At 33.8% G+C, this 8,564-nt stretch overlaps 1 long non-coding RNA gene and 1 pseudogene across 1 annotated transcript; one reads left to right on the forward strand and one right to left on the reverse strand.

The window, feature by feature from the left end:
- Positions 1 to 549: 549 nt before the first annotated feature.
- On the reverse strand, positions 550 to 2,410 carry LOC133313274 (uncharacterized; annotated as a pseudogene).
- Positions 2,411 to 3,779: 1,369 nt separating this feature from the next.
- Positions 3,780 to 4,859, forward strand: LOC133313273 (uncharacterized). Its single transcript, XR_009751804.1, has 3 exons — positions 3,780 to 3,846; positions 4,452 to 4,541; positions 4,794 to 4,859. It is a non-coding gene; the product is annotated as an uncharacterized LOC133313273 (long non-coding RNA).
- The last annotated feature ends 3,705 nt before the right edge of the window (positions 4,860 to 8,564 follow it).

The following is an 8,564-nucleotide window of genomic DNA, read 5'->3' on the forward strand; positions in this document are numbered from 1 at the left end:
TTTGACTCTTTAAGAACCGGTTTGTAACTTTACTTTGAGTTTTCTTTCATGAATGTTTGTGATGCATGTTTCTTTACTTTTAGATTTGTAATATTTTTGAATATGGGTTTCTGATCTTTTCCTTTCTGGGATTCACGATGATTGGGTGATCTTTTATTTTTCTGAATACTGTGATGGTTTGCTTTAGTTTCATTTGATTAGCAAGATTTTGATTTTAAGTTCAAGAACACCATGGGAATGGGTCTTGAATAATTTTTGCATAATTGTGATTGGGAAATCAGGTTATGTCCCTTGTTAATTGAACCCTTGAGGTTAGGGATAACCCAAGGAGGTCTTTGATACAATTTTTGAAGATTTAGAAGACTTTGGGAAAAGATCCTTCTAAAGATTAAAATCTGGAACTGGGAAGTTTCAGATAAAATAGCCATAGTAATTCGAATTCTGATACTAAAGTGCCGTAGCAGTTATAAAACGCAGGAATGCGAAAGTTTTCCTTCATCCATGATTCAAAGAATTACAGAACCTTATAATTGATACATTTGTGGTTAGATATTCCTCTGTTAAATTTTGTTTAATACAAATCTGATAAATACCTTGTTTGATTTAGTCTTTTCTTAGTTTTAAAAGATTGATCACTTAATTTCAAGAAATTAGAAATAGAAATTAAAAAGGGAAAACTAAACAACCCGTTCCCTGAGAACGATAACTCTTTCTTGAGAAAAATACTACCCAACAGTAACCTCTGGTTCATCCTCCTCCATTGCACAAAAGTCATTATTTTCTGTGTCACCAGCAGCTATTCTAACAGTGAAAGCTCTTTTATTCATGGGCTCCTTGTCAACATCAAGCTTTTGCTTTGACACCATCTCATTCTCTCCCGTAGTGGCATCATCTGCATGTGATCCAGTTCCCGTGGCAGCAGCATTTGACCCCTTTTAAGCATTCAAGGAAGCTCATATATGCTTCCGTATTTGATTTGTCGTCCATGTCACTTGTAGAATCAAAAGTATAATGTGTGTATCTTGAAGGATTACGAATATAATCCGGAACGGCTGAAGCAAATTCCTGTGACTTTGATAACTGATTTGAAGCTGCAATCTCTTCCATTGAAGGAGTCTTCATGCGAACATCCCTGGTTCCTTCATTCTCACATTCAGAATCAAACCGAACACACGCTTCTTGGACCTGGTTTCCGAAGGATGATTCTCTTTATTCTTCAAAATTGACTTGGGGTTAATAACACCACCACCACCACCACAAGTGTCAGGTGTAGATTTCTCAGAGACATGCAAAGCATCAATTTTTTTAGCTGCTTCATCATCCTGCTTAAGCCTAATCCTAGCAGCCAAGTGATTTGCACGTGGGTCTCTCATAAAATCTTTGAACGTAGTGGGAATTTCACTGCAAGAACTCATCTCAACCCCATCGTCATTTATATCCTTCATATAAACGCGGTCCCCCGAATTCTCTTTGCCAATAGCCTGTTTGTCATACTGATCTTCCTCTTCCTGCATAAAGTGATACAGTCAAGTTCTTTTTTTTTTTTTAAAAAAAAAATCTAAATTTTGAGGATGAAAAACTTTAAACAAATATAAACAATAAAAAAAAAACAAAGAAGCACAAAATCAATTGTTGATAGTGTTCACTAGTTAAATTGTTGATTTCAAGGAAAAAATGATTGAATCCTTGAATTTTGATTACTATACAAAGTTGAGCGAAGTTGGTACAATTCGAATTTTAAATATATAATCTTAGTTCATCACATCATAATAGACTCTTCAATTTATTTGCAATTGTGATCTTCCTCTTGCTGCATAAGGTGATTGAGCCACGTATGTCTGTGTGTGTGTTTTATTCAAGAACTTCGACAACAACGACAACAACAAGAAGAAAAAGCATAAAGGGAAAAAAAACCCATAAGTTAAATTATTGATTCGAATGCACTTTTAACACAAAGAAAATTCAATTAGGGTCGTCTAATTGTTTGAGTGAAGTGGGTTGAATTGGAATTTGAATTATACTGTATTCCTCAGCATAATAATAATAATTAGAGATTATTGGGAAAAAGATAAAAGGGAATGAAAAGTACCTCGTAATCGAGGGTGCAATCGAGGCCAATACCAGACCTAATTTGCCACTGTTCATCGTCGTAATCGGGTGGCTTAGAGGGTCCACGCACGTCTTCTTCATCGTCATTGTCGTTTAGGTTTTCTAGGTCATTCTCCAGCTCAACCCTAAATTGGGAAGAGGAATAGGGTTTGGGTTTGGATTGATGGACGCGTTTGGAGTAGGGAGTGTCGTTTATCTCGTCTTGGGTGAGAGACCAAAGAGAGTTGAGAGAAGAAGAAGGGATAGGAAGAGAACCGAAGGCTTTTTCAACTCGTACTTTGAAACTGTCTTCTATGTTATGTTATTCTTCTTCCTAATGGCTACCATTATAGTAGCAGATGCAATTCTTATTTGTAGCAAAAATATAGGGCTAAGAGCAAGGGTATTATGGGAATTTCTCGACCAATTCATGGATTAATCTGTTAATTTAAATTAATCATATATTTATCAAACTTTTATCACAATTATGTATGTAAGAGTCAAACTCAGAACATATTAATCAATGTGAAATAACCTAGTGCCAGTTAATTTAACTGTTTGGTGATTTTTTTTTTTTTTTTTTTTTTTTTTTACTTCTAGCATTGGGGAACATTTTATTTTTTTCCCTCTCTAATATATTATTATTTCCTCGTTAGGGGAAATTAAATGGAAAATAGTTTTTTAATATATTGTCTTTTCCTAGGATATTATACAGTAAGGGTTCTACTTGTTTGAGATAATTTCAATTATATATAAATAAATTAATGATTATTCCATGTTTCAATTTTAATATTTTTTTTAAAATGATTTAATAATGTTAAGTGAATATGAAAGGATTAATTTCTTATAAAAATTTCTGAACCGCAAGAATAACATAAAGTGACATATCATGTCGCAAAATAAAAGAGACATAATTATTGTCAATATTATATAAAAATAAAATATCATATTGTTGCTTTCTTCAATACAAAGTAGAGACTCAAGCAATGTTTATTAACTCGTTGCATTGTAAATTCTTATATTAATTTGCATTAAATTCTAGATTTTTTTAAAATGGTTTAGCTTCTTAAAATGAGTGAAAACTAATAAAATATAAAAACTCAAACCATTTTTGTTAAATAGATTGATTCTATAAAAAAATGAAAAAAAAAGTATACATTTACCCCATTCTTGCTACTAGAGGAGACAGAGAAAATTTAAATTTTTTTGAAGGGAGAGAATACTTTATTTTTAAATGATAGAGAACACGACTATCATAATTTTTCTCCCCACATATATGAAGTGTGAGTGGTCTGTATTCTGTTTATCTCCCCACAATTTTCACATGATCCCACATTTGCTTCACACTCCTATATATATAGTAGTCACCTGCTGTCCTGCTGTGATGATGGCGAAAACGGCAGTGGTATACGCCGTTTTGGTGGCGGCGATTTGGGTTGTGGAATCGGAGTACATAGAGTACAACACGACGCAGAGTATCGTACCTGACAAAATAAACGTGCACTTGGTACCTCACTCCCACGATGATGTTGGGTGGCTCAAGACCGTGGTTCAGTACTACGTTGGAGCCAACAACTCCATTATGGTTTGTGTTACTTTTCTTCGCTGCATGCAAAGGTTGTGATTGTTGATCGAAGATTTTTTTAAGGTGATTTTTGTGTTGGTACTGGACAGGGTGCGTGTGTGCATAACGTGCTGGATTCTGTGATTTTCGCGCTCTTGGAGGACAATAATCGCAAGTTTATCTATGTTGAGATGGTAATCTTAATAACATTTAGGGCTCGTTTGGTGGAGAGGATAGGATAAGGGTAGGATATAATATGAGGCTGATAAGGGTAGGATATGATATGAGACTGATAAGCCTATTTCATGTCTTGTGTTTGATGAGCACCTGATTAGCACTCTGATATTATGTAGAAGGAGAAATGAGAAAGAAAAAATAAAATATAATGCAATAAATACAAATACATTGGGTAACGTGGGGATATATTGGGTAGCGTGAGGATATATTGGATATCCAATATTTGTATCCTATCCTGTTGAATCCTAACCCAGCTCCTCCCATAGGATAAGAAATTATGTATTAGATAGAATAAAATAAGACAATAGGATAAGTTAATCATATCCTATTGACCTACTAAACAAGAGATAAAAGTAGGATATGATAAGTTATCCTATCATATCTTCTTTATCAGGTGCTCCAAACAGGCCTTTAGTTTTGGTGCTTGCATTTTCTTTTCTTTTTTTAAAAATAAATAAATTAAGTGAGGAGTTTTGAAGGGCAAGGAGTGAGTGATTGGTGGGTTTAGTTGGGTTGCTGATTTTTATTTATTTATTTATTTACTTTTTGAATTTATGTATAGGTATTTTTCCAGAGATGGTGGAGACAGCAAAGTAAAGCTATGAAAAATTTAGGTCAAGGAACTTGTCAATTCGGGTCAGATGGAATTCATGTAACTAATTTTATGTTATTCTGCCAGCCTGAGGCTAGTTAGTCGTTACTGCTTTTCAAATTCATGATTATATATATTTTTAATATTGCAGTAGCTAATTATTACCTAGCAGGTGGAAGATTTTTTTTTTTTTTTTTGGATGGGGGAGGGGTGTTTACTTTTGCCTAATTTCTAATTGGCATTATACATAAGTAGATAAGTTTTGAATCTGATGAGCATTTTCTTATTCCTCTTATATTTTTGTTTTTGAAGAAATGGGGGTATGTGTATGCATGATGAGGCCACCCCACATTACATTGACCTAATTGATCAGACCACTGATAATCCATAAAATGTGACTTAAAACATATGGTTTTAATATGAAAATGTAAAAAAGAATACTCTTCGTGTTAATAGATACCCCAATTGCATTGAGTTGAAATGTTATTGATTTAAGTGTTAATGGGCTTTATTTTATTTTCAGGCCCACATCTTAATACTTTCCAAAGCAAAGAAGGAAGAAAGAAAAGAAAAGAAAGAAGGAAGAAAGAAAGACACAGTAGCGTTGGATACAATTGGAAAAAGCATTCTGAAACCACTGAACCCTAACCCTCGTCGTGCAAACCAACTCATTTCCACCCAACCACAATCCCAAACCTTCCATTTTGATTCTTCTTTACAAATCAAACCAGCAAGCCACATCAGTCTTTAATCTTGGTTTACCCATCGAACCTTAGCCCTCACCCATGGTCCCTTAAGTGAGCGTTCAACCAAAACACTGACTCTAGCCATTTTGATTGAAACAGAAAATGCCAAACACTACCCATAACTGATTGGGTGAGCTGGAGTTTGTTAGGAGTGTTGGCTGAAGCAATTTTTGGAGTGCGATAACTGCCTTTGCAAAGGAATCGCACGATTGGAAGAAGTGCATGGATGTTTGTTGTTGGTGTGAGGCCCAAAGCCCATGCATGCAAGGGAAGAGAGCTATAAAAGAGGAGGAATAGTTGATGTGAGGCCTCTCTTCGTCTTCTGTATTCTTCTTCTCCATTTTTCTTTAGTTTATTTTTGTGTTTTCTGGTACTGTAATGGAGCCTATGTTGTTTGGATTAGAATATGTCAGTACAGTCCCGAGGCTATTCTTGTGAATAGGACTCGTGCTGTATTTTAAGTTTTCTGCACTTTATTTTCACTGTAATTTTCATTTCATTTTGCTGTTTTTGTAGCTCAACCCTTATGGGTATGAGCTAAACCTTTGAAGGTTGGGTCTAGGTTACTCGAACCTCAGTGATGGTTGATTGTTAATTACTTTTGTTAATTTTTAATTCTCAGTTGTTTAATGCCATGTGTTGTATTTAAACATTCTGTCATTGAGGCCTGATGGTAGATGTTGTGTTAGGAAGAAGTCATCGAGAGGTGACTAATTTTGGAAATGCATTAAGCACATGGACTTGAATAAGAGATTATTTAAGGGCTGGATTACAGGGTAAGATTAGTGAAAATCCTGAAATTAGGGTCAAAATACATAAGAAGGGTAAAATGGTAATTTGCCAAACACGTAACAATGGTCTAAGGTTCGACACAAAACATAGGTCAAGGTTTGGGAAAACAGATTGCAGGATCTACTTTAAAAAAATACTGTACGGAAAAATTTTCTCATTTTGTATTGTTTTTCGATTTAAGTTTTTAATTTATTTTCTATTCAAGTATAAATATATCATTTCTTACTTTTTTTCATTTAAATTTCAAATTTAAATTATTATTTTTATTAACTATACATATATTTTAATAATTTTAAATATTTTTTTTAGTTTAATCTATAATTTTATATTAAACTTAAATTTGTTATGTATATTTTTTTTCCTGTTTTATAATTAATCCTAATAGGTATAATAATTAAGCCCAATAGACATAATTGTGGAACCAATGCACTCTACGAAAAGAATATAAAGGTTCAACGATTTTGATGATAACAAACAAACATGGAAAGAAAGCTTCAAAGTGCAACCATAAAAAAGAAGTCTAAACAAGATCAAGACTCAAGCTTCAAGAGAAGACTCTAAGTCCAAGCAATCTCAAAGTAACATATCATAGGACTTAAGATTATTTGAAAGGGGAATTGATTGCTTACGTGAACAAAGCTCAAAGTACTTTTTCAAATACATGCATTAAATCATCGTTTGACATTCAAATACATTCCTAGCATGAAAATATAGTTTTCAATGTTTATAAAATGTTTAAACAATATTTGAAACTGATTTGAATCAAGAGAAAACCATTTTAGGGTGAAATCCAACCTTTAAACAGGTTGGTAATCGATTACCCAAACAACGGTAATCGATTACCCTTCATGGTAATCAATTACCCACACAATGGTAATCGATTACCTTATGTGCAGAAGGCAAAATAACGGCTATTTTGCAAAAATAAGTGTAAAAACAGCCATGGGAGCCCTCTATAAATAGAGAATATTGTTCCCCTTGATGGGACATACTTCTTGATCATTATTACTCATTTATTATCATTCTATTTGCATTATTCTTGTCTTCTTGATCATAAATTCTCTTTGAGCTTTATTCGTGTGAGAATGTCAACTACCATTGTTCTTCAACTTGTATTACTTGTACTTTGAGAGTACTTAGCCATTGTTAAACACCTCCATTTGATTTCTTGAATAGCTAGGGGAGTGAATCCTATACACTTGAGAGGTCACCAAATTCCTAAGAAAATTTGGAGTGAAAAATTGTAAGGCATCAAGAGCCCGAAGTCTTGAAAGATTGTAATGGTTTGTCAAGCACCCTTAAGCTTGATAGCTAGTGAAAAGATTTGATCGAGCGACTTCAGTCTGGACGTAGGTCACGGTGGTGGTGACCGAACCAGGATACATCTAGTTTGTAATTTCTCTAACCTTAAACTCCTTACTTTAGTATTGAAATTGCATTCTTAGATTGTGTTTATTCATTTCTTGCTTACTTTATTGATCACACACTTGCTCTCACATTTAGATTTATTCCTTATTAAATCACTTTATTGAAGAAATACTCTTTAAAATATCAAAGGAGGCACTTTGCAAAAAGATTTTGTAAAACTCAATTCACCCCCTTCTTGAGTATTGAAGCCACCTGTCCAACAAGTGGTATTAGAGCTTGAACTCTTGTGTAAAGAGCTTAACCGCTTCAAGAGAAGGGATGAGTTCTTTGAACCATGATATGCCCCTTGAGGGATCTTCTAGTACTAGACCTCCATTTTTCAATGGCGTCGATTACTCTTATTGGAAGAGTCGGATGAAAATATTTCTTCAATCTAATGATTTAAGAGTATGGAACATAGTTGAAAAATGGTATACACCACCTACTATAAAAAATGAGAAAAATGAAGATGTTCCTAAAGATATAGATGATTACATCGAAGATGAAGTTAAGAAAGGAAATTGGAATGCTAGAGCTCAAAACTTGATCACAAATGCCTTAGGTCGTGATGAATACTTTCGTGTTTCAAATTATAAGAATGCTAAAGAAATGTGGGATATTCTTCAAATAACCCATGAAGGAACTAGTGATGTTAAATTTACAAAATTAAATGCACTCACTAGAGAATTTGAAATGTTTGAGATTCATGAAAATGAGAGCATTCAAAGTATGCAAAAGAGATTCACACACCTTGTCACTCATTTAAATGCTTTAGATAAATCCTTTACTAACTTTGAGTTAATTGCTAAGGTGATGAGAAGTGTACACAACAGGGAATGGTAACTCAAGTTGTCGGCTATAACGGAATCAAAAGATTTAAAGACCATGGATCTTGCAACCTTGTTTGGCAAACTCCAAGAGTATAAAATGGAGCTAAGTAAAATAACCTTGAAAGAACAAGCCATTAAGAAAAGTAAGGGAATTGCCTTAAAAGCCTCAACACCAAGCAAAGAAAAGGATGAGGAAAAAGAAAATGGAGACTCCGAAAATGATCTTGATGAAGATGAAATGAGTTTCTTCGTAAAGAAGTATGGAAATTTTTTTAAAAAGAATTTTTCAAAGAGACCCGCATTTCCTC

This window comes from Gastrolobium bilobum, unplaced genomic scaffold (genome assembly GCF_033153095.1).
Source record: "Gastrolobium bilobum isolate Gb01-03AN ecotype WA unplaced genomic scaffold, APGP_CSIRO_Gbil_v1 utg79707, whole genome shotgun sequence".
Taxonomy (NCBI): domain Eukaryota; kingdom Viridiplantae; phylum Streptophyta; class Magnoliopsida; order Fabales; family Fabaceae; genus Gastrolobium; species Gastrolobium bilobum.